At 41.8% G+C, this 26,670-nt stretch overlaps 1 pseudogene across 1 annotated transcript in view; it reads left to right on the forward strand.

The window, feature by feature from the left end:
* LOC311138293 (metabotropic glutamate receptor 7-like) overlaps positions 1-17,696 on the forward strand; it is a 252,959-nt pseudogene extending 235,263 nt beyond the window's left edge. Inside the window, exons 10-11 of the transcript in view lie at positions 1,664-1,909; positions 17,647-17,696. The product of the transcript in view is annotated as a metabotropic glutamate receptor 7-like (transcript). The remainder of the gene's footprint in view (positions 1-1,663; positions 1,910-17,646) is intronic.
* Positions 17,697-26,670: the final 8,974 nt, after the last annotated feature.

The raw sequence follows: 26,670 nt of genomic DNA on the forward strand, positions 1-26,670 counted from the left end.
GTATGAAAGCCAAAACAATACAGGAAATATTATTGACATTACATTACACTTTTCACTGGCTGTCCCTCAGGTTGTGGCAGGAGGACACATATTTGGCTGCCAAAATTGCACATTTTGGCTTTTCACCCAATAAATATTTGATTTTTTCTTCCTCTTTTATAGTTTCAAATTCTTTGTACTGAATGATAATTTCGGGAAAGAAAGATTCTCTTAGGTCTGAGTATTTGTCGCAGTGTAATAGGAAATGCAGCTCTGTCTCTACCTCTCCCCGGGGGCAGAGTGAGCACAGCCTGTCCTCTCTGGGCAGCCAGGTTTGCCTGTGACGACCGGTCTCTATAGCCAGACTGTGCTCACTGAGTCTGTACCTAGTCAGTGTTTTTCTCAGTTTTCTATCAGTCACAGTGGTCAGATAGTTTGCCACCATGTACTGTCTGTTTAGAGCCAAATAGCATTGAAGTTTACTTAGATTTTTTGTGGTGTCTTTCCAATAGGTGATATATTTTTCTTTTTGCTTTGTGATGATTTGGTTGGGCCAGATTTTCTGAGTGCTGTCCTGAGGCTCTATGAGGTTGGTTTTGGTTAGTGAACTGAGCCTCAGAACCAGCTGGCTGAGGGGACTCTTCTCTTGTTTCATCTCTTGACATAGTAGAGCTGTGTGATGGAATGTTTTGGGGTCACTTGTTTTTAGATGGTTGTAAAATTTGATGGCTCTTTTTTCTATTCGAATAAGGAGGGGGTATTGGCCCAATTCTGCTCTACATGCGTTATTTGGAGTTTTTCTTTGCACTTGCAATACAGTCTTGCAAAACTCTGCATGCAGTATTTCGATTGGATGTTTGTCCCATTTGGTAAATTCAGTATTAGAGAGCGGACCCCATACTTCGCTGCCATATAGAGCAATTGGTTCTATAACTGATTGGACATTTTTAGCCAGATTCTAATTGGAATTTAGATTTTAATATTCCTTTTAATGGCATAGAATGCTCTTCTTGCTTTGTCTCTCAGCTCATTCACAGCCATGTGAAAGCTACCTGTGTTGCTGATATTTAGTCCTAGATATGTGTAATTTTTGGTGTGTTCTAATAGAACTGTGTCCAAATAGAATTTATAGTTGTCATCCTGATTTCCGGACCTTTTTTGGAATATCATTATATTCGTTTTTTTTAGATTAACGGTCAGGGCCCAGGTCTGACAGAATCTGTGCAGATGATCTAGATGCTGCTGTAACCCCTCCTTAGTGGGAGACAGTAGCACCAGGTCATCTGCGTACAGCAGACACTTGATTTCAGTGTTGTGTAGGGTGAGAGCAGGTGCTGCCGATTCTTCTAATGTTTTTGCCAATTCGTTAATGTAGATGTTAAATAGTGTTGGACTTTATTGGGCAGCCCTGTTTCACTCCACGTCCCTGAGAGAAGAAGTCTGTTTGCTTGTTGCCGATTTTAATCGCACATTTGTTTTTAGTGTACATTGATTTAATAACATCATATGTTTCCCCCCCCCCCTCTCTCTCTCTCTCTCTCTCTCTCTGTGTCTCTCTCTCTCTGTGTCTCTCTCTGTGTGTCTCTCTCTCTCTCTGTGTCTCTCTCTCTCTCTCTCTCTCTCTCTCTCTCTCTCTCTCTCTCTCTCTCTCTCTCTCTCTCTCTCTCCCCTCCACTCTCTCCAGTTGTACGTCCAGACCACCACCCTCTGTATATCTATGAACCTCAGTGCTTCGGTGGCCTTGGGGATGCTCTACATGCCTAAAGTCTACGTCATCATCTTCCACCCGGAGCTTAATGTCCAGAAGAGGAAGAGAGCTTCAAAGCGGTGGTGACGGCCGCGTCCCTGACCACACGCCTCTCACACAAGACCTGTGACAGGCCCAACGGAGAGGCCAAGACGGAACTGTGTGAAAACAATGATCCAAACAGTAAGTATCACCCAAACCAGGGCCCGTATTCACAAAGCGTCTTAGAGTAGCAGTGCTGATCTAGGAGTAGGGGTGCTGATCTGGGAGAAAGGGGGCTGATCTAGCAGTAGGAGTGCCATTCTAGGAGTAGGGTACTGATCTAGGAGTAGGGGTGCTGATCTAGGAGTAGGGTGCTGGTCTAGGAGTAGGGGTGCTGATCTAGGAGTAGGGTGCTGGTCTAGGAGTAGGGGTGCTGATCTAGGAGTAGGGTGCTGATCTAGGAGTAGGGGTGCTGGTCTAGGAGTAGGGGTGCTGATCTAGGAGTAGGGTGCTGATCTAAGAGTAGGGGTGCTGATCTAGGAGTAGGGGTGCTGATCTAGGAGTAGGGGTGCTGATCTAGGAGTAGGGGTGCTGATCTAGCAGTAGGAGTGCCATTCTAGGAGTAGGGTACTGATCTAGGAGTAGGGGTGCTGATCTAGGAGTAGGGGTGCTGATCTAGGAGTAGGGTGCTGATCTAGGAGTAGGGGTGCTGATCTAGGAGTAGGGGTGCTGATCTAGGAGTAGGGGTGCTGATCTAGGAGTAGGGTGCTGATCTAGGAGTAGGGTACTGATCTAGGAGTAGGGTGCTGGTCTAGGAGTAGGGTGCTGATCTAGGAGTAGGGTGCTGATCTAGGAGTAGGGTACTGATCTAGGAGTAGGGTGCTGGTCTAGGAGTAGGGTGCTGATCTAGGAGTAGGGTGCTGGTCTAGGAGTAGGGTACTGATCTAGGAGTAGGGGTGCTGATCTAGGAGTAGGGTACTGATCTAGGAGTAGGGGTGCTGGTCTAGGAGTAGGGTACTGATCTAGGAGTAGGGTGCTGATCTAGGAGTAGGAGTGCTGATCTAGGAGTAGGAGTGCTGACCTAATAGGAGTGCTGATTGTCACGATTTAACAGGCAAAACCGATCCTATTGCAGCACTCCTTTTCTGAGACGTTTTGTGAATATGGTCCCAGAGCACCTTTTGGCCAGCATTTTGTTTTTATTTAAACCGCTGCTGTCTAAATGAATATGCTCTGCTGCTGACAGAGTTTAATCTGGATTACCCTTATCTGGTCTTGGAGAATCGGTAGTCACCATCTCTGCTTCAAAAAATTCAACAGAGAGAGAGCACCTCAAGAGGAGGTACAAATGAACTCCTCACACTCACCCACTCTGGGAGTTATTACTGGGACTCTGGCTGAATGTTTAAACAAATGTGCAGCACACTATATATTTGTGTCCCAAATGGCACCCTATTCCCTACATAGTGCACTACTTTAGACCAGTTCCTGCAACAACAAAAAAAAGTAGTGCACTATGTAGGGAATATGGTTTGTCTTTGGGATATACACTATGTTCGGTTGTTTGCTTATTTTATTTGTTTAACACGTCTTCTGATTTCAATGGAACACAAGGTGACAATCTGCTATGAGCAGTTACACTCATAAACACATTATTAGTTCATTCCCCATCTGTTTACAATGGAAATGTTTTTTTCAGTTTTTTTTTATATACAAGTATCACTTGCAGATATTATGATCCCTGATCCCTGGTCAAAAGTAGTGTGCACTATATAGGGAATAGGATGCCATTTGAGATACAATTCTATAAGAATGGATGTGTCCTCCCACAAGCTTTACTCTGGCCACGTTTACACCTGGTTCTAACATGATGGAACAGAGGCCCTGTTTACACCTGGTTCTAACATGATGGAACAGAGGCCCTGTTTACACCTGGTTCTAACATGATGGAACAGAGGCCCTGTTTACACCTGGTTCTAACATGATGGAACAGAGGCCCTGTTTACACCTGGTTCTAACATGATGGAACAGAGGCCCTGTTTACACCTGGTTCTAACATGATGGAACAGAGGCCCTGTTTACACCTGGTTCTAACATGATGGAACAGAGGCCCTGTTTACACCTGGTTCTAACATGATGGAACAGAGGCCCTGTTTACACCTGGTTCTAACATGATGGAACAGAGGCCCTGTTTACACCTGGTTCTAACATGATGGAACAGAGGCCCTGTTTACACCTGGTTCTAACATGATGGAACAGAGGCCCTGTTTACACCTGGTTCTAACATGATGGAACAGAGGCCCTGTTTACACCTGGTTCTAACATGCGTCTTTCGTCCTGATCTTGTCCACATTCTGATTGAATGTCCACATTTGTCGACAGGTGTAGACGATCAAAACGACGCGCTGTGATCCGATTGTGATTAGATCTTCCTGACCACCTCCGGAGGTATTCAAATATGCGTCTTGTACGGATAGCCTTGAAGTGTGTAAACGAATCCTGACAACGAAAGGGTATGGAGGCTCTTTCCCCCTTGCTAGCTAGCCAACTACACGGCTAACTGGAAAGACCACAAACTAGTTGCGTTTCGTTTTACCTGTTTTTCTATTGACATTTATTTGTATATATCTATAGAAATGAGGCTGATTCCTGATTTCGACTGGCTGAGAAAAGCTGCCTGTCTGTCTCGTCCGACTCCCGACGTGTTCGTTATTATTGGTCACAGAATTTCAATATTGCAACAATGTTGCAAATGTCAGAGATAATGCCTAGATTATTTTTACATTTGAGATCAAGTTTATAAATTGCGTGGCTGGGCAGTGGATATGTAAGAGTAGTAGTAGTATTAGTGACGTAAACAATGGCACTTTTTATGAACGTACTGGCCATATGTACGTTGTTTATTATAAAACGGGTTGTTTGGATCCTGGATGCTGATTGGACGAGCAGCGTTCCAAGCCGTGCTGTATTGGCCATCACAGACACACCTTTGGCTGCTAACGGTGATCACTGCGCCTCCATAAGAATATCATGTTCATGTTGCTGTGCGAATCGTCTCTTGTATTTATTTCAACTCGCACATTATTTTCCCTTGCTTCTAGCCTAGCATTTAGTTCGGTACAGTGTGGATTAATATATGCCTCGCTGTCTGCCTGTCTGACCTCGGAAACAATGTTTCACTTTTGAATTTCGATCTCTGTAGTACCATAGAGTGAACGGTGCCCAGACGAGACGACACAACTTGTTCTGAGCCAGTCAAAATCATTATCATGGACACATCCAAGTAAATGCCAATAGGAAAAAGGCTCTAACAAACAAAAATGCAGCTAGTGTCCTGTCATTCCAGGTTCAATATTTGACCTGACTGAGTTAGCTGAAGTTGGCTAGCTAGCTAGCAAGTGACAAGAACGTGACCAGCCTGCATAGCAACCATTTTGTTTAGAACGGACCACCAGTCATTTTGCATAGCAACTATGCAAAAATTATTAATGACTGGGTGGCGTCTGTGACAACAGGACCAAAATAACTAACAACCAGATTTTTGTCCAGACTATATCTTTTGGTGGAAGAATGAAATTGTATTAATTGACTTATCAAAATAATGTTTCAATGAAAATATGTAATTCTTTGTTATTTTAATGTGTTGATAAAAGTGTTATAAAAGCAATAAGTCACAGGAAAGAGGCAGTGATGGATACAGTCACAGGTAAGAGGCAGTGATGAATACAGTCACAGGTAAGAGGCAGTGATGTATCATGAATACAGTCACAGGTAAGAGGCAGTGATGAATCATGAATACAGTCACAGGTAAGAGGCAGTGATGGATACAGTCACAGGTAAGAGGCAGTGATGTATCATGAATACAGTCACAGGTAAGAGGCAGTGATGAATCATGAATACAGTCACAGGTAAGAAGCAGTGATGTATCATGAATACAGTCACAGGTAAGAGGCAGTGATGAATCATGAATACAGTCACAGGTAAGAGGCAGTGATGAATCATGAATAAAGTCACAGGTTAGAGGCAGTGATATATCATTAATACAGTCACAGGTAAGAGGCAGTGATGTATCATGAATACAGTCACAGGTAAGAGGCAGTGATGAATCATGAATACAGTCACAGGTAAGAGGCAGTGATGGATACAGTCACAGGTAAGAGGCAGTGATGTATCATGAATACAGTCACAGGTAAGAGGCAGTGATGAATCATGAATACAGTCACAGGTAAGAAGCAGTGATGTATCATGAATACAGTCACAGGTAAGAGGCAGTGATGAATCATGAATACAGTCACAGGTAAGAGGCAGTGATGAATCATGAATAAAGTCACAGGTTAGAGGCAGTGATATATCATTAATACAGTCACAGGTAAGAGGCAGTGATGTATCATGAATACAGTCACAGGTAAGAGGCAGTGATGAATCATGAATACAGTCACAGGTAAGAGGCAGTGATGTATCATGAATACAGTCACAGGTAAGAGGCAGTGATGTATCATGAATACAGTCACAGGTAAGAGGCAGTGATGTATCATTGATGACAGGTTTACAGATTAGAGCATTGATGACATTATGTTTACAGATTAGTGCATTGATGACATAGGTTTACAGATTAGAGCATTGATGACATTATGTTTACAGATTAGTGCATTGATGACATTATGTTTACAGATTAGTGCATTGATGACATTATGTTTACAGATTAGTGCATTGATGACATAGGTTTACAGATTAGTGCATTGATGACATAGGTTTAGAGATTAGAGCATTGATGACATTATGTTTACAGATTAGTGCATTGATGACATAGGTTTACAGATTAGTGCATTGATGACATAGGTTTACAGATTAGAGCATTGATGACATTATGTTTACAGATTAGTGCATTGATGACATAGGTTTACAGATTAGTGCATTGATGACATGTTTACAGATTAGTGCATTGATGACATAGGTTTACAGATTAGTGCATTGATGACATAGGTTTACAGATTGGTGCATTGATGACATAGGTTTACAGATTAGTGCATTGATGACATAGGTTTACAGATTAGAGCATTGATGACATTATGTTTACAGATTAGAGCATTGATGACATAGGTTTACAGATTAGAGCATTGATGACATTATGTTTACAGATTAGTGCATTGATGACATTATGTTTACAGATTAGTGCATTGATGACATAGGTTTACAGATTAGAGCATTGATGACATTATGTTTACAGATTAGTGCATTGATGACATAGGTTTACAGATTAGTGCATTGATGACATAGGTTTACAGATTAGTGCATTGATGACATAGGTTTACAGATTAGTGCATTGATGACATAGGTTTACAGATTAGAGCATTGATGACATTATGTTTACAGATTAGAGCATTGATGACATAGGTTTACAGATTAGTGCATTGATGACATAGGTTTACAGATTAGTGCATTGATGACATAGGTTTACAGATTAGTGCATTGATGACATAGGTTTACAGATTAGAGCATTGATGACATTATGTTTACAGATTAGTGCATTGATGACATAGGTTTACAGATTAGAGCATTGATGACATTATGTTTACAGATTAGTGCATTGATGACATAGGTTTACAGATTAGAGCATTGATGACATTATGTTTACAGATTAGAGCATTGATGACATAGGTTTACAGATTAGGGCATTGATGACATAGGTTTACAGATTAGGGCATTGATGACATTATGTTTACAGATTAGAACATTGATGACATAGGTTTACAGATTAGATTATTGATGACATAGGTTTACAGATTAGAGCATTGATGACATTTTGTTTACAGATTAGAACATTAATGACATAGGTTTACAGATTAGAGCATTGATGACCTTATGTTTACAGATTAGAGCATTGATGACATAGGTTTACAGATTAGAACATTGATGACAATGACAGGGAAGGTAAGGTATGGTTACCCATAGAGAGCAAATAAGGAAATGTATTCAACCAAGCATGTTGGACACATGGCTTTAGGGCCCTCGTCAATCACCCTGGTAACCATGTTTATAGGATGTCCAAGACAGTTGGAAGCCACCTTTTAATCAATATGCTGTTTATTTTCCTTCTGTTCCACCTACAGTGCTTTCACAAAGTATTCACATCCCTTGTCATTTTACACATTTTGTTGTGTTACAGCCTGAATTTAAAATGGATACAATTGAGATTTTTTGGGTCACTGGCCTACACACAATACCCCATAATGTCAAAGTGGAATGATTTTTCTCTGAACCTTTACAAATTAATTTAAAATGAAAGCTGAAATATGTTGAGTCAATAAGTAACCCCTTTGTTATGGCAAGCCTAAATTAGTTCAGGATAAAAAATGCGCTTAACAAGTCACATAATAAGTTACATGGACTCACTCTTTGTGCAATAATAGTATTTAACATGATTTTTGAATGACTATCTAATTTCTGTACCCCACACATAACATTATCTGTAAGGTTCCTCGGTCGAGAAGTGAATTTCATACACAAATTCAACCGCAAAGACCAGGGAGGTTTTCCAATGCCTCTTGGCACGTATTGGTAGATGGGTAAAAAAAAAAAAAAGGTGACATTGAATATCCCTTTGAGCGTGGTGAAGTTATTAATTACAATATGGATGGCGTATCAATACACCCAGTCACTACAAAGATACAGGTGTCCTTCCTAACTCAGTTGCCGGAGAGGAAGGAAACCGCTCAGGGATTTCACCATGAGCCCAAAGGTCACGACCCCATGTGGGGTTGCCTGATATGAAAATGGGGACACGGGAGATTTTCCGAAATCCTGAATAATGTGTGTCTTAAAATCATTATAATATGGTTAACCTTAAAAATTTAAATGACAATTATTCAAATGTAAAATATATAATTCAACCAGAGAGCGCCCTTATATCATGGGAAAAGGCCGCACTTGAATGGTTCCCATGGTGAATGGCTACACTATGAAACCACACACTATTGCAGAGACTTTGATATCATCAACCACAATTGATATGGGGGAAACAATGTGTGGGGATGGCAGAGGCACAGAAACTCACATCAATAACTTTGTCAGATAACACTGTTAAATTAAGGACTTATGGTATTGCTAGCAATCAAGAGGAAACTCTGACTGAACGACTCAAAAACTCCCCATCTTGTGCTCTCAAGATGGATGTTAAATATGAAGGCTGAGATGCCCATGCATTGACTTTAGTTCGCTATATAGTACATGTCGTGGGATGCTATTCATGAGGACATACTTTTCTGTCTCACGATTCCCGAGCATGAAACGGCATGTGGAATGTTCAGTGTGCTGCGTGACTGTATTGACAAAAAAACAGATTCCATGGGATCGAATGGTGGGCTTTTCGCACAGATGGTGCTCCATCTATCACGGGACGGCGGGCAGGCCTCTGCACTCTAGTTATGAATGTGTCTCCCTCTGCCACATGGATTCATTGTATGATACACAGAGAACAACTGGCGGCATAAGAGCTGAACACAGAACTTGGAGATACAGTGGGGAAAAAAAGTATTTAGTCAGCCACCAATTGTACAAGTTCTCCCACTTAAAAAGATGAGAGAGGCCTGTAATTTTCATCATAGGTACACGTCAACTATGACAGACAAAATGAGAAAAAAAATCCAGAAAATCACATTGTAGGATTTTTAATGAATTTATTTGCAAATTATGGTGGAAAATAAGTCTTATATATATATATTTGTTTTTTTTGCTCCTGAACTTCTTCTACTCTCAACCTCTCCGATCATTTTCATGATGTCCATCCGGTTTGCTTCTATATGCCATATCTTTCTAACTGTGCTCTTTCCCAAAAGCTCCCAACATATAACCTATATACTTATTATGGACACAGTATGCTTACATTATTAGCTATCTTTGTTATTATTTGTTGTTATTTGTTATTAGTCCCATCCTTCAACTTCATTCAACACCACCCATCTATCTCTTAACACCATCCATATAGGATTTCTATTTGCCATATATATTTCAACCGTACTGTGATGTTTTACAAAAGTTCTGAACCTTTCTATTCTCATTGCTTCTACAGATTGTGAATAAAAAATAAAAAAAAATTGCTAAAAGTATTATTATATTATTGATCGATTGACTATGACTTTTCAGATCACCCAGTAATGCTATCTGCAAGGTTAGCTCCAGGTAAATATTGCAATCCTTTAGCCATTCCTGGACCTGTGTCCAAAAACAAGCTACAAATGGACAGAACCAAAACAAATGATCTAATGATTCTGTCTCTTCACAGCAAAATCTGCAGAGCTGGGAAGATTGTATCCCCCATATAAATACATTCTATTGGTAGCAATAATTTTATATAATCATTTAAATTGAAAGATTCTAATTATTGAATCCGGTGTCGTTTTGTGTGTCAGTTCATAAACACTATGCCATGGGATCGGTACGTGAAAAATCTCTTCCCAACTATTTTGCAATCTATATGGGACGGCTGTCAATCCTTTGGTCCTTAAGTGAAACTGATATACTTTTTTATTTATCACAGTTTTCCTTAACCAATTATGTTCTTTAATGCAAGGCCGACAGACAAGTTCCTTACTTTCTCCCCCTTCCACTTTCCTCTTCCACTTTTGCGGTAAGGTTGCAATTATTTGGTTGTAATTTTGGGTAGAGCAGATATTTCCATATGTTTTTGTTAGCTGCATGTGCGACATAACTCCACCAGTCCTACCGATGATATCATTTACGAATATTATACCTTTTTTAAACATTCTGTCAAAAAATAAAGGTTTTTTGTCAATTAGTATATTTGAATTTAACCACAATATTTGTTGCATTATTTGTTCTGTTGTTTCTGGAGAATTAAAGTGAAATTGCAACCAACTTTCTATGGCTTGTTTTGGAAATAGTTATATTTGGGAGATGATTTCCTTTTCAAATAACTGCAAATGAGTTGTTGTAATCTGAATAAAGGTAAAAAGGCCTTTCTTGAACATTGGGTGAGACAATCTTACTAATTTGCTTGAGAACCAGTTCGGATTTAAGTATAACTTTTGTATGACTGAAGCTTTTAGTGATAGGTCTAATGCTTTAATATTTAATAATTTCTGTCCTCCGAATTCATATTCATTATATAAATATGCCCTTTTAATTTTGTCTGGCTTGCCGTTCCAAATAAAATGTAATATTTTTTTCTCATATAATTTAAATAACTGTTCGCTAGGCGTAGGCAAGACCATAAGCAAATAGGTAAACTGGGATAATACTAAAGAGTTAATCAGGGTGATTTTTCCACAAATTGACAGGTATTTTCCTTTCCATGGTAGTACGATCTTATCTATTTTTGCTAACTTTCTATTAACATTTATTGAAGTGAGATCATTTATTTCCTTTGGGATATGTATTCCGAGTATATCCACATCACCATCAGACCATTTTATTGGTAAACTACAGTGGGGAGAACAAGTATTTGATACACTGCCGATTTTGCAGGTTTTCCTACTTACAAAGCATGTAGAGGTCTGTAATTTTTATCATAGGTACACTTCAACTGTGAGAGACGGAATCTAAAACAAAAATCCAGAAAATCACATTGTATGATTTTTAAGTAATTCATTTGCATTTTATTGCATGACATAAGTATTTGATCACCTACCAACCAGTAATAATTCCGGCTCTCACAGACCTGTTAGTTTTTCTTTAAGAAGCCCTCCTGTTCTCCACTCATTACCTGTATTAACTGCACCTGTTTGAACACGTTACCTGTATAAAAGACACCTGTCCACACACTCAATCAAACAGACTCCAACCTCTCCACAATGGCCAAGACCAGAGAGCTGTGTAAGGACTTCAGGGATAAAATTGTACACCTGCACAAGGCTGGGATGGGCTACAGGACAATAGGCAAGCAGCGTGGCGCAATTATTAGAAAATGGAAGAAGTTCAAGATGACGGTCAATCACCCTCGGTCTGGGGCTCCATGCAAGATCTCACGTCTTGGGGCATCAATGATGATGAGGAAGATGAGGGATCAGCCCAGAACTACACGGCAGGACCTGGTCAATGACCTGAAGAGAGCTGAGGCCACAGTCTCAAAGAAAACCATTAGTAACACACTACACCATCATGGATTAAAATCCTGCAGCGCACGCAAGGTCCACCTGCTCAAGCCAGCGCATGTCCAGGCCCGTCTGAAGTTTGCCAATGACCATCTGGATGATCCAGAGGAGGAATGGGAGAAGGTCATGTGGTCTGATGAGACAAAAATAGAGCTTTTTGGTCTAAACTCCACTAGCCGTGTTTGGAGGAAGAAGAAGGATGAGTACAACCCCAAGAACACCATCCCAACCGTGAAGCATGGAGGTGGAAACATCATTCTTTGGGGATGCTTTTCTGCAAAAGGGACAGGACGACTGCACCTTATTGAGGGGAGGATGGATGGGGCCATGTATCGCGAAATCTTGGCCAACAACCTCCTTCCCTCAGTAAGAGCATTGAAGATGGGTCGTGGCTGGGTCTTCCAGCATGACAACGACCGGAAACACAAAGCCAGGGCAACTAAGGAGTGGCTCCGTAAGAAGCATCTCAAGGTCCTTGAGTGGCCTAGCCAGTCTCCAGACCTGAACCCAATAGAAAATCTTTGGAGGGAGCTGAAAGTCCATATTGCCCAGCGACAGCCCCGAAACCTGAAGCATCTTGAGAAGGTCTGTATGGAGGAGTGGGCCAAAATCCCTGCTGCAGTGTGTGCAAACCTGGTCAAGACCTACAGGAAACGGATGATCTCTGTAATTGCAAACAAAGGTTTCTGTACCAAATATTAAGGTCTGCTTTTCTGATCAAATACTTATGTCATGCAATAAAATGCAAATGAATTACTTAAAAATCATACAATGTGATTTTCTGGATTTTTCCGTCTCTCACAGTTGAAGTGTACCTATGATAAAAATTACAGACCTCTACATGCTTTGTAAGTAGGAAAACCTGCAAAATCGGCAGTGTATCAAATACTTGTTCTCCCCACTGTGTGTGAACCTCCGATGCTGAATAATAGTGTTTTTGTGAGTAAAAGGCAGCTTTATGCATCAACACATTAGTATGATAACTGCCGCGGTAACAGTTGCTGTGTCATATCAGTATACTATATGACTGGCATCCTTATAGAAGAAGAAGAAATCATTATTTCAACGACTTCGTCAGACCTTAATATGCATAATAATGTAAATGTTTCTCACAGTCTGTACTATTTTATGTTAAACCAATCTGTCATTTGAGGGAGCTAATGCATACCATTAGAGGATGGAGAGGGTGAAGGAGTGTGGGAGAGGGTGAAGGAGAGGGGGAGAGGGTGAAGGAGAGGGGGAGAGGGTGAAGGAGGGGAAGAGGGTGAAGGAGAGAGGGAGAGGGTGAAGGAGGGGAAGAGGGTGAAGGAGTGTGGGAGAGGAAGAGGGTGAAGGAGAGGGGGAGAGGGAGAGGGTGAAGGAGAAGGGGAGAGGGAGAGGGTGAAGGAGAGGGGGAGAGGGAGAGGGTGAAGGAGAGAGGGAGGGGGAGAGGGTGAAGGAGAGGGGGAGAGGGAGAGGGGGAAGGAGGGGAAGAGGGTGAAGGAGAGAGGGAGGGGGAGAGGGTGAAGGAGAGGGGGAGAGGGTGAAGGAGTGTGGGAGAGGGTAAAGGAGTGTGGGAGAGGGTGAAGGAGAGGGGGAGAGGGTGAAGGAGGGGAAGAGGGTGAAGGAGAGAGGGAGGGGGAGAGGGTGAAGGAGAGGGGGAGAGGGTGAAGGAGAGGGGGAGAGGGTGAAGGAGGGGAAGAGGGTGAAGGAGAGAGGGAGGGGGAGAGGGTGAAGGAGAGGGGGAGAGGGAGAGGGTGAAGGAGAGGGGGAGAGGGTGAAGGAGAGGGGGAGAGGGAGAGGGGGAAGGAGGGGAAGAGGGTGAAGGAGAGAGGGAGGGGGAGAGGGTGAAGGAGAGGGGGAGAGGGTGAAGGAGTGTGGGAGAGGGAGAGGGTGAAGGAGGGGGGGAGAGGGAGAGGGTGAAGGAGGGGGGAGAGGGAGAGGGTGAAGGAGAGAGGGAGGGGGAGAGGGTGAAGGAGAGGGGGAGAGGGAGAGGGGGAAGGAGGGGAAGAGGGTGAAGGAGAGAGGGAGAGGGTGAAGAAGAGGGTGAAGCACACAGAGAGAGGAAGAGAGTGAAGGAGAGAGGGAGAGTGTGAAGGAGAGGGAGAGGGTGAAGGAGATGGGGAGGGTGAAGGAGACGGACAGGGTGAAAGAGAGAGAGAGGTATAGGGTGAAGGAGAGGGTGAAAGAGAGAGGGTGAAGGAGATGGAGCAAGGAGGAGGGTGAAGGAAAGGGAGAGGGTGAAAGAGAGGGAGATGGTGAAGGAGAGGGAGATGGTGAAGGAAATGGAGAGAGGGTGAAAGAGAGGGAGATGGTGAAGGAGAGGGAGAGAGGGTGAAGTCGAAGGACTTATTGACTTATTTTTTCTCACCAATCTACACCCAATACCCCATAATGACAAAGTCAAAACATGTTTTTAGAAAATGTTGCTAATTTATTGAAAATGAAATACAGAAAAATCTCATTTCCATAAGGATTCACACCCCTGAGTCAATACATGTTAGAATCAAGTTTGGCAGCGGTTACAGCTGTGAGTCTTTCTGGGTAAGTCTCTAAGAGCTTTGCACACCTGGATTGTACAATATTTGCAAATTATTCTTGAAAAATTCTTCAAGCTCTGTCAAGTTGGTTGTTGATCATTGCTAGACAGCCATTTTCAAGTCTTGCCATAGATTTTCAAGACGATTTAAGTCAAAACTGTAATGAGGCCACTCATAAACATTCAATGTCATCTTGTTAAGCAACGCCAGTGTATATTTGGCCTTGTGTTTTAGGTTATTGTCCTGCTGCAAGGTGAATTTGTCTCCCAGTGTCTGTTGGAAAGTGGACTGAAACAGGTTTTCCTCTAGGATTTTGCCTGTGCTTAGGTCTATTCCGTTTATTTTTATCCTAAAAAACTCCCTAGTCCTTGCCGATGAAAAGCATACCCATAACATGATGCAGCCACCACCATGCTTGAAAATATGAAGTGGTACTCAGTGATGTTTTGTGTTGGATTTGCCGCAAGCATAATACTTTGTGTTCAGGACATTAAGTTCATTTCTTTGGTCAAATATTTTGCAGTTTTACTTTAGTGCCTTTTTACAAACAGGTTGCATGTTTTGGAATAGTTGTATTCTTTACAGGCTTCCTTCTTTTCACTTTGTCAATAGGTTAGTATTGTGGAGTAACTACAATGTTGTTGATCCATCCTCAGTTTTCTTCTATCACAGCCATTAAACTATGTAACTGTTTTAAAGTCACCGTTGGCCTAATGGTGAAATCCCTGAGCGGTTTCCTTCCTCTCCGGCAACTAAGTTAGGAAGGACGCCTGTATCTTTGTAGTGACTGGGTGTATTGATACACCATCCAAATTGTAATTAATAACTTCACCATGCTCAAAGGGATATTCAATGTCTGCTTTTTATGTTTTTACCCATCTACCAATATGTGTCCTTATTTGCGAGGCATTGGAAAACCTCCCTGGTCTATGAGGTTGAAAATGTGCTTGAAAATCACTGCTCAAATTACAGATAATTGTATGTGTGGGGTACAGGGATGAGGTAGTCATTAAAAAGTAATGTTAAACACTATTATTGCACATAGAGTGGGTCAATGCAACTTATTATGTGACTAAAGCACATTTTTACTCCAGAACTTATTTAGGTTTGCCATAACAAAGGGGTTAAATACTTATTGACGCAAGACATTTCAGCTTTTCATTTGTAATTAATTTGTAAAAATGCGTAAAAAGATAATTCCACTTTGACATTTTGGGGTATTGTGTGTAGGCCACTGACAACAACAAATAAAATCTACATTTAATCCATTTTAAATTCAGGCTGTAACACAACAAAATGGGGAATAAGTCAATGGGTGTGAATACTTTGTGAAGGCGCTGTAGGTAAGGTAATGCGTCATACAGGGTGTTGTTAGATACCTCAACTGTCAGATTAAGAGTTTTGTTATTTTATATTTATATATATATATATATAGCCATATTGTCCTGCGGTTATAGCTGTTCCAGCATGTACTACTTTGTGTACCTTACCCTCATACAGTGGGGAAAAAAAGTATTTAGTCAGCCACCAACTGTGCAAGTTCTCCCACTTAAAAAGATGAGAGAGGCCTGTAATTTTCATCATAGGTACACATCAACTATGACAGACAAACTGAGAAATTTAATTCCAGAAAATCACATTGTAGGATTTTTAATGAATTTATTTGCAAAATATGGTGGAAAATAAGTATCTCTCATCTTTTTAAGTGGGAGAACTTGCACAATTGGTGGCTGACTAAATACTTTTTTCCCCCACTGTACTTATCCCTAGCCTACACAATACACTATGTGTTTTATTCAGAAAAATCCAGAAAAACCCATCTCAAAAATGTTATAAATTAATTTGCATTTTAATGAGTATTTGACCCCCTCTCAGTCAGAAAGATTTCTGGCTCCCAGGTATCTTTTATACAGGTAACGAGCTGAGATTAGGAGCATACTCTTAAAGGGAGTGCTCCTAATCTCAGCTTGTTACCTGTATAAAAGACACCTGTCCACAGAAGCAATCAATCAATCAGATTCCAAACTCTCCACCATGGCCAAGACCAAAGAGCTCTCCAAGGATGTCAGGGACAAGATTGTAGACCTACACAAGGCTGGAATGGGCTACAAGACCATCGCCAAGCAGCTTGGTGAGAAGGTGACAACAGTTGGTGCGATTATTTGCAAATTGAAGAAACACAAAAGAACTGTCAATCTCCCTCGGCCTGAGGCTCCATGCAAGATCTCACCTCGTGGAGTTGCAATGACCATGAGAACGGTGAGGAATCAGCCCCGAACTACACGGGAGGATCTTGTCAATGACACACTACTGAAATCCTGCAGCGCCCACAAGGTCCCCCTGCTCAAGAAAGCACATATACAGGCCCGTCTGAAGTTTGCCAATGAACATCTGAATGATTCAGAGGAGAACTGGGTGAAAGTGTTGTGGTCAGATGAGACCAAAATCGAGCTCTTTGGCATCAACTCAACTCGCCGTGTTTGGAGGAGGAGGAATGCTGACTATGACCCCAAGAACACCATCCCCACCGTCAAACATGGAGGTGGAAACATTATGCTTTGGGGGTGTTTTTCTGCTAAGGGGACAGGACAACTTCACCGCATCAAAGGGACGATGGACGGGGCCATGTACCGTCAATTCTTGGATGAGAACCTTCTTCCCTCAGCCAGGGCATTGAAAATGGGTCGTGGATGGGTATTCCAGCATGACAATGACCCAAAACACACGGCCAAGGCAACAAAGGAGTGGCTCAAGAAGTAGCACATTAAGGTCCTGGAGTGGCCTAGCCAGTCTCCAGACCTTAATCCCAGAGAAACTCTGTGGAGGGAGCTGAAGGTTCGAGTTGCCAAACGTCAGCCTCGAAACCTTAATGACTTGGAGAAGATCTGCAAAGAGGAATGGAACAAAATCCCTCCTGAGATGTGTGCAAACCTGGTGGCCAACTACAAGAAACGTCTGACCTCTGTGATTGCCAACAAGGGTTTTGCCACCAAGTACTAAGTCATGTTTTGCAGAGGGGTCAAATACTTATTTCACTCATTAAAATGCAAATTATTTTTTAACATTTTTGACATGCGTTTTTCTGTCTCTCACAGTTCAAATTAACCTAGCATTAAAATTATAGACTGATCATGTCTTTGTCAGTGGGCAAACGTACAAAATCAGCAGGGGATCAAATCATTTTTTCCCTCACTGTAGCTCCTGCTTGCAATGCTATTTTGTGCATGTCAGATCACAAAGAAGAAATACGAAAAACTCTGAACCATTTATAGCCCATGTGAAAAACATATTTTTCTTATCTCCTCTCCAGGTCCGGCAGCAAAGAAGAAATATGTGAGCTACAATAACATTGTGATCTAAGAGCCGTCATCAGAGAGAAGGACATGGTGGATGGAGATGCTTGGTCTCCTGCCCTTCCTGCCCCTTTTGGCAACATAAAGGAAATCCAAACGATGTTTATGTCCATTCTGCTTTACTGCCCACTCACACCCCGGAACCCTCAGAACCCCCCAGAACTCCAGAACAAGACAGGGACATTGACTGGGTTCTGGGGTTCTACAGCTTTCCTTTTAATCAGAGGATTCTGTTTGGCCAACTGACGTTTTATCATGGCTACGATGGGAATGGAAAAGACCAAAAAGAGACGGGGACTAGGGCGGAAAACTTCAAGAAAGAGTTTAAAGAAAATCAAGATGGACGGTTCTGATGGGAGTAAAAAAAAAAATTGAGAAAATAATTTGTTTTTGCGAAATGATTACAGAGGAGAGAAAAAAAAGAAGCAGAGAATTATACTGCTGTATGGGACAATGCACAGTCCCTGCCTGCTGGTTTCTACAAACACCCCTTTGTTCCTCCTCGGGATTATTGTTGGTCTCTGCAGACCCCTCCAGAGCTGGCCCCCCGCTGCCCCCCCCGCAGGTACACTGGCTGCTGCAGGAGGACTCACCTGTACCGGAGGACTCACCTGTACTGGAGGACTCACCTGTACCGGAGGACTCACCTGTACCGGAGGACTCACCTGTACTGGAGGACTCACCTGTCCTGGAGGACTCACCTGTACCGGAGGACTCACCTGTCCTGGAGGACTCACCTGTACTGGAGGACTCACCTGTCCTGGAGGACTCACCTGTCCTGGAGGACTCACCTGTACTTGTACCTGTCTGTACCTGCCATGGGGCTGTTTCTTGTCTTTTTAAATGTCCTTCCAAATTGCAAGTTTTCCAAAATTCCTGTCGAAAAAAAGTTTGTGCTTCTATTGACTTATCTGTTACATTTGATTTTTATTTTTTTAAGATCTCTAATTCTTCTCGTCTATTTTTCTTCTTCTTTGCTTCTTGGATGCACATTCAATTAAAGCCATATTCTTGTCTCTGAGATGTCAAGTATTTTTTTCATGTTTTTGATTTGGCTGTATGTGTGCCCACAAGAAAGACGTACAGTATTTTATTTAACATTCCCTTATATATGTGTGTTGAAGGGTTTCTACATGTTTTCAGTATGTTGAAGGGGGTACAGTATATTGACCATCGGCTGTGTTTTCAGTATGTTGAATGGGGTACAGTATATTGACCATCGGCTGTGTTTTCAGTATGTTGAAGGGGGTACAGTATATTGACCATCGACTGTGTTTTCAGTATGTTGAAGGGGGTACAGTATATTGACCATCGACTGTGTTTTTAATGTGACTAATAGAGAGCTCCAGCCTAGTCCAGTCAAGGCTTTATTAGCTTGATATAAAAACTCCAGTGACTCCAGTGGTTTTCAGATTTAAAAAGGTTTCTGTCACCGTGTTGAAGTTGTCAATGCATGCCTGCTATGTTTGATGTTAAGATTAAGTAAAAAAAAAAAAAATGGAGATTTCACAACACGTGATTCACTAGGCATGCTCTTAATGGCATACAATATTATTATTATTATTATTATTATTATTATTATTATAAATTTTTTGGGTTGACATTTTCTCACTGAAGGTAGAATATGGCTTTAATTTGTCTTGGAGTTTTCTTAATGCCCTGCAACTATGGAAGAATTGTGGGGGAAAATAACATGAATATATATTTAAAAACAAAACAGTCAAAAAAATTTAAAAGCATGTATGTTTTATACTGTTTGTACTAAGTATGTTCACGTTGCCCTTGCTGCTTATGTGCCAATGTTGTGGGAGATAAAAAAATAATATATATATATGTTTGGCCACTCATGCAACTTTTATGTGGTGTTGTCCAAGAATGTATCAACATGAAATAAAACCATTTGGTTATTTTTTTTTTTATATTCTCTGAAAATAGGTTATAGTACTTGTATTTCTTTGAGGACAAAACATTACATCACTATGTGCTGACATTCAAAAGTACCATCATTATCAATAATGACTCTAGGTATTGGAGTAAGGTGTTTGTGTCTTCTTTACCCATACAGGGGTTGTCCGTACTCCTCCATGGAGAAAGTGATCCATTCTTCACACAATCCTACCAACTACGAACTCAATGCAATCTCCTACCTATAGCTACTTGAATGAACGTTGTTAGCACTGCATAGGTTAGTAATGTCTCAGGGTGTATGGTCTGACGGCAAAGTCATTATTTACCTTATTTATTATTTACATTTTTCCTATTTTGTTGCCTTACAACCTGGAATTAAAATTAATTTTTTTGGAGGGGTTTGTATCATTTCATTTACACAATATGCCTACCACTTCGAATACGCAAAATATATTTTTTTATTGTGAAACAAACAAGAAATAAGACAAAAAAAACAGAAAACTTGAGTGTGCATAACTATTCACCCCCCCAAAGTCAATACTTTGTAGAGCCACCTTTTGCAGCAATTACAGCTGCAAGTCTCTTGGGGTATGTCTCTATAAGCTTGGCACATTCTTGGCACATTCTTAAAGGCAAAACTGCTCCAGCTCCTTCAAGTTGGATGGGTTCCGCTGGTGTACAGCAATCTTTAAGTAATACCACAGATTCTCAATTGGATTGAGGTCTGGGCTTTGACTAGGCCATTCCAAGACATTTAAATGTTTCCCTTTAAACCACTCAATTGTTGCTTTAGCAGTATGCTTAGGGTCATTCTCCTGCTGGAAGGTGAACCTCTGTCCCAGTCTCAAATCTCTGGAAGACAGAAACAGGTTTCCCTCAAGAATGTCCCTGTATTTAGCGCCATCCATCATTCCTTCAATTCTGACCAGTTTCCCAGTCCCTGCCGATGAAAAACATCCCCACAGCATGATGCTGCCACCACCATGCTTCACTGTGGGGATGGTGTTCTCTGGGTGATGAGAGGTGTTGGGTTTGCGCCAGACATAGCGTATTTTTTTTTCACCTTTATTTAACCAGGTAAGCCAGTTGAGAACAAGTTCTCATTTACAACTGCGACCTGGCCAAGATAAAGCAAAGCAGTGCGATAAAAACAACAACAACACAGAGTTACATATGGGGTAAACAAAAGTCAAAAATACAACAGAAAATATATATACAGTGTGTGCGAATGTAGTAAAGATGGAGGTAAGGCAATAAATAGGGCATAGTGCAAAATAATTACAATTAGTATTAACACTGGAGTGATAGATGTGCAGAAGATGATGTGCAAATAGAGATACTGGGGTGCAAATTAGCAAAATAAATAACAATATGGGGATGAGGTAGTTGGGTGGGCTAATTTCAGATGGGCTGTGTGCAGGTGCAGTGATCGGTAAGGTGCTCTGACAACTGACGCCTAAAGTTAGTGAGGGAGATAAGAGTCTCCAGCTTCAGAGATTTTTGCAGTTTGTTCCAGTCATTGGCAGCAGAGAACTGGAAGGAATGGCGGCCAAAGGAGGTGTTGGCTTTGGGGATGACCAGTGAGATATACCTGCTGGAGCGCAGACTACGGGTGGGTGTTGCTATGGTGACCAGTGAGCTAAGATAAGACAGGGATTTGCCTAGCAGTGATTTATAGATGACCTGGAGCCAGTGGGTTTGGCGACGAATATATTGTGAGGGCCAGCCAACAAGAGCGTACAGGTCACAATGGTGGGTAGTATATGGGGCTTTGGTGACAAAACGGATGGCACTGTGATAGACTACATCCAATTTGCTGAGTAGAGTGTTGGAGGCTATTTTGTAAATGACATCGCCGAAGTCAAGGATCGGTAGGATAGTCAGTTTTACGAGGGCATGTTTGGCAGCATGAGTGAAGGAGGCTTTGTTGCGAAATAGGAAGCCGATTCTATATCTAACTTTTGATTGGAGATGCTTAATGTGAGTCTGGAAGGAGAGTTTGTAGTTGTCCACATACTCTAGGTCAGACCCGCCGAGAGTAGTGATTCTAGTCGGGTGGGCGGGTGCAAGCAGCATTCGTTTGAAGAGCATGCATTTAGTTTTACTAGTGTTTAAGAGCAGTTGGAGGCTACGGAAAGAGTGTTGTATGGCATTGAAGCTCATTTAGAGGTTTGTTAACACAGTGTCCAATGATGGGCCAGATGTATACAAAATGGTGTTGTCCGCATAGAGGTGGATCCGAGCGTCACCAGCAGCAAGAGCGACATCATTGATATACACAGAGAATAGAGTCGGCCCGAGAATTGAACCCTGTGGCACCCCCATAGAGACTGCCAGAGGTCCAGACAACAGGCCCTCTCCGATTTGACACATTGATCTCTATCTGAGAAGTAGTTGGTGAACCAGGCGAGGCAGTCATTTGAGAAACCAAGGCTATTTAGTCTGCCAATAAGAATGCGGTGGTTGACAGAGTGAAAGCCTTGGCCAGGTCGATGAAGACGGCTGCGCAGTACTGTCTTTTATCGATCGCGGTTATAATATCGTTTAGGACCTTGAGCATGGCTGAGGTGCACCCATGACCAGCTCGGAAACCGGATTGCATAGCGGAGAAGGTACGGTGGGATTCGAAATGGTCGATGATCTGTTTGTTAATTTGGCTTTCAAAAACTTTCGAAAGGCAGGGCAGGATGGATATAGGTCTGTAAAAGTTTGGATGTAGAGTGTCACCCCCTTTGAAGAGGGGGATGACCGCGGCAGCTTTCCAATCTCTGGGGATCTCAGACGTTACAAAAGAGGTTGAACAGGCTAGTAATAGGGGTTGCAACAATTTCGGTGGCTAATTTTAGAAAGAAAGGGTCCAGATTGTCTAGCCCAGCTGATTTGTAGGGGTCCAGATTTTTCAGCTCTTTCAGAGCATCAGCTTTCTGAGTACTTCTCAATCACAGGGCTGCAGCTATAGTACCAAGCCTAATGTAAACCTGTCTGAACCCTCCCTGTCTAAAAGGAGTTGACAGACAGCAGAGTATAGCTAGAGAAAGAGATGGTAGACTGGGTTGTTCCCTTGACCCTGGTCCTAAAAGTCTGGCATCTAGTTTGGTTTCTGTCACACAGTTGACTCTCATCAACCACTATTGATGATGTTTTTGTGCTGGTCAAGGGCAGTCAAGTCTGAGGAGAACCAGGGGCTATATCTGTTCTTAGTTCTGAATTTTTTGAATGGGACATGCTTATTTAAGATTGAGAGGAAAGCACTTTTAAAGAACAACCAGGCATCCTCTACTGACGGAATGAGGTCAATATCCATCCAGGATACCCGGGCCAGGTCAATTAGAAAGGCCTACTCGCTAAAGTGTTTTAGGGAGCGTTTGAAAATGATGAGGGGTGGTCGTTTGACCGCGGACCCATTACGGAAGCAGGTAATAAGGCAGTGATCGCTGAGATCCTGGTTGAAGACAGCGGAGGTGTATTTAGAGGGTTAATTTGTCAGGATGATATCTATGAGGGTGCCCATGTTTACAGATTTTGGGTTGTACCTGGTAGGTTCGTTGATCATTTGAGTGAGATTGAGGGCATCTAGTTTAGATTGTAGGTTGGCCGGGGTGTTAAGCATATCTCAGTTTAGGTCACCAAGCAGTACGAACTCTGAGGATAGATGGGGGGCAATCAGTTCACATATGGTGTCCAGGGCACAGCTCGGGGCTGAGGGGGGTCTGTAGCATGGCCAAAAAGCTCAATTTTAGTCTCATCTGACCAGAGTACCTTCTTCCACATGTTTGGGGAGTCTCCCACATGCTTTTTGGCGAACACCAAACGTGTTCACTTATTTCTTTCTTTAAGCAATGGCTTTTGTCAGCCACTCTTCCGTAAAGTCCAGCTCTGTGGAGTGTATGGCTTAAAGTTGTCCTATGGACAGATACTCCAATCTCCGCTGTGGAGCTTTGCAGCTCCTTCAGTGTTATCTTTGGTCTCTTTGTTGCCTCTCTGATTAATGCCCTCCTTGCCTGGACCGTGAGTTTCGGTGGGCGGCCCTCTCTTGGCAGGTTTGTTGTGGTGCCATATTCTTTCCATTTTTTTATTATTTATTTAATGGTGCTCAGTGGGATGTTCAAAGTTTCGGATATTTTTTTATAACCCAACCCTGATCTGTACTTCTCCATAACTTTGTCCCTGACCTGTTTGGAGAGCTCCTTGGTCTTCATGGTGCCGCTTGCTTGGTGGTGCCCCTTGCTTAGTGGTGTTGCAGACTCTGGGGGCTTTCAGAACAGGTATATATATATACTGAGATCATGTCACAGATCATGTGACACTTAGATTGCGCACAAGTTTACTTTATTTAACTAATTATGTGACTTCTGAAGGTAATTAGTTGCACCAGATCTTATTTAGGGGCTTCATAGCAAAGGGGGTGAATACATATGCACGCACCACTTTTCCGTTATTTATTATTTAGATTTTTTTGAAAAAGTAATTTTTTTCATTTCACTTCACCAATTTGGACTATTTTGTGTATGTCCATTAGATGAAATCCAAATAAAAATCCATTTAAATTACAGGTTGTAATGCAACATAATAGGAAAAAAATGCCAAGGGGGATGAATACTTTTGCAAGACACTGTTAATCATAAATATCTCGACTCCTGTGCCAGGCTGCAATATACAACGTTAAGGTTTTACCTTCAGGGATCATTTCTCCAAACTGAATAGTTGAAGTGAGTTGCTTGAGGCTTCTAAAATGAGGTGGAAAGACATTTTTATAAAACAACCATGAAAGAGAACATTTAGCTATTGGAAGTGTATTCTGTACTACACTCAAAAAGGTTAAAGGTCATAAGGTAAAGCAAATCTCATAGCTTGTTATAACTTCAGGAATTAGTTTTTACTTCAGAATTGTTTGGCAGCCCCATACCTGTCCCAACCACGAAAAAATCATTATATAATATATTGAGATCAGCTGTGTTTCTCTTCGGTAGAATGAATGGGGCCAGTGTCTGTATACATGTGAAACGTGTGGGCGCCAGGTAGCTTAGTGGTTAAGAGCGTTGTGCCAGTAACCGAAAGGTCGCTGGTTCTAATCCCCAAGCCAACTAGGTGAAAAATCTGTCGATGTGCCCTTGAGCAAGACACTTAACCCTAATTGCTCCTGTAAGTCGCTCTGGATAAGAGCGTCTGCTAAAACGTAAATGAGTAGTCGCTACGTCCTTCCTAGTGCCCTCTTCATGGCTAGCTGTCAGATTTCATGGTTTCGGGCTATCCATAACTGTATGTCGCTCTGGATAAGAGCGTCTGCTAAAATGACTAAAATGTAAAATGAGAAGAACATCAAATAATTTTCAATAGCCAAAGTCAAGTATGATCTTGTCTGAGATTAAAGTTGAATTCATAATGCGTTTAATGTGTGTCCATCTACTAACTAGGGTTGTGCTGTATAACGAACCGCTGAGGACCAAATTTAAGATGTAGCCAGTTGCATATGGGATTTTTGTATGTGACCTTTAATATTATAGCTCAATATCTTGGTACAGATGTTGAAAATGCATAGGAATATATCAACAGATCTCAAGTATGCACAGTGCCGTTATAGTTATTCATGGAAGTTTCTATGGTCATTTATTATATACCATTTTCCAAAGCGAACCATTTTTTTATTTTTTATATCATAACTTTAATGAAAATAATGCACAAACCAAACCTCCACTGCAGAGCTGTTTATTCTCAGCTAGTCTTAACCCCGCCAGGGTCACAAACCAAATACCACAGACATCCCTTTCCTCCAAAACATTCCTTAGTGAGGTCTAGTTCCTTTGACTCACACCAGTGAAGGTTAACAATGACAAAATACTAATAATATAATAATAATAATAAAAATAATAATCTCCCTAATCTCCCTAATCTCTGCATGTCATCTGGTGTTGAGTATTCTCTGCAATCCAGTGAGGATTAAAGGTCCAATGCAGGCCTTTTTATCTCAACATCTGGGTAACAATTAAGTACCTTACTGTGATTGTTTTACATTAAAATGGTCAAAAATAAACACAAATAGCTATTAGAGCATAGAGCAATTTCACAAGCAAGAATTTAGCGAGGACTGTCTGGGAGTGGTCTGAGGGGGGAGGGGGAAAATTGAAAAGTAGCTGTTATTGGCAGAGAGGTTTGGAGCTCTCTTTCTTATTGGTCTATTAACTAATATGCCAAAGCTCCATCACACCAAAACATGCAGAAATGTATTTTCAAACTGCTCTTACACTAAAGGGGCGTTATCATCATGTTCACAATGTCACAGTATTATTCCAACCTCATAGTGTGGAAATATACATATAAAACACAAGAAAATCACGTTTTGGACTCAACTGGATCCTCAGAAGACAAAAGGAAGGGAGGGAAAGTAAAAACAGGAAGTGGAGTGTCCTGATCCTGATATACTATAATCCCCAGGGGACTGGCAGTGGGGTGTCCTGATCCTGATATACTATAATCCCCAGGGGACTGGCAGTGGGGTGTCCTGATCCTGATATACTATAATCCCCAGGGGACGGGCAGTGGGGTGTCCTGATCCTGATATACTATAATCCCCAGGGGACTGGCAGTGGATGCATCCCTAATGGAATCCTCTTCCTTATATAATGCATTACTTTTGAACAGAGACCTATGGGCCCTGGTCAAAAGTATTGCACTTGGGACGCTCACACTGAGCGCTTTTCTCTGACAGCCTCGGTGCAGGAGCCATGTTATGAATTACAAAACGGCATGAAAGCTGGCAGTGATTGGCGTAGCATTAGCACACAGACCCACACTTTGCTGACAGCATGCATCATGAGCAGAGAGCAGAGAGCAGAGAGCTGGGCCCAGCGAAAGGCTTTCACTTGTCAGTAGGAAGTGACGGAAACACGGCAGTCTTTCAGTAGAAGGAAGCAGCAGCAACGAGGGAAACAAAGTGTCTAGAACTCTTCTAGAACTCTTCTCTCAGCGATGTAAGAACCGCTGATGTTGCAACTATGCAACAATGCAGTCTCTAGCTTTTTGCTACACAGTGCATTGTCTCTTTCAGGGAATTTATTGTAGCAAAGGCAACTATT

Source organism: Coregonus lavaretus, assembly GCF_964263955.1.
Source record: "Coregonus lavaretus genome assembly, chromosome: 12".
In the NCBI taxonomy this organism is placed as follows: Eukaryota; Metazoa; Chordata; class Actinopteri; order Salmoniformes; family Salmonidae; genus Coregonus; species Coregonus lavaretus.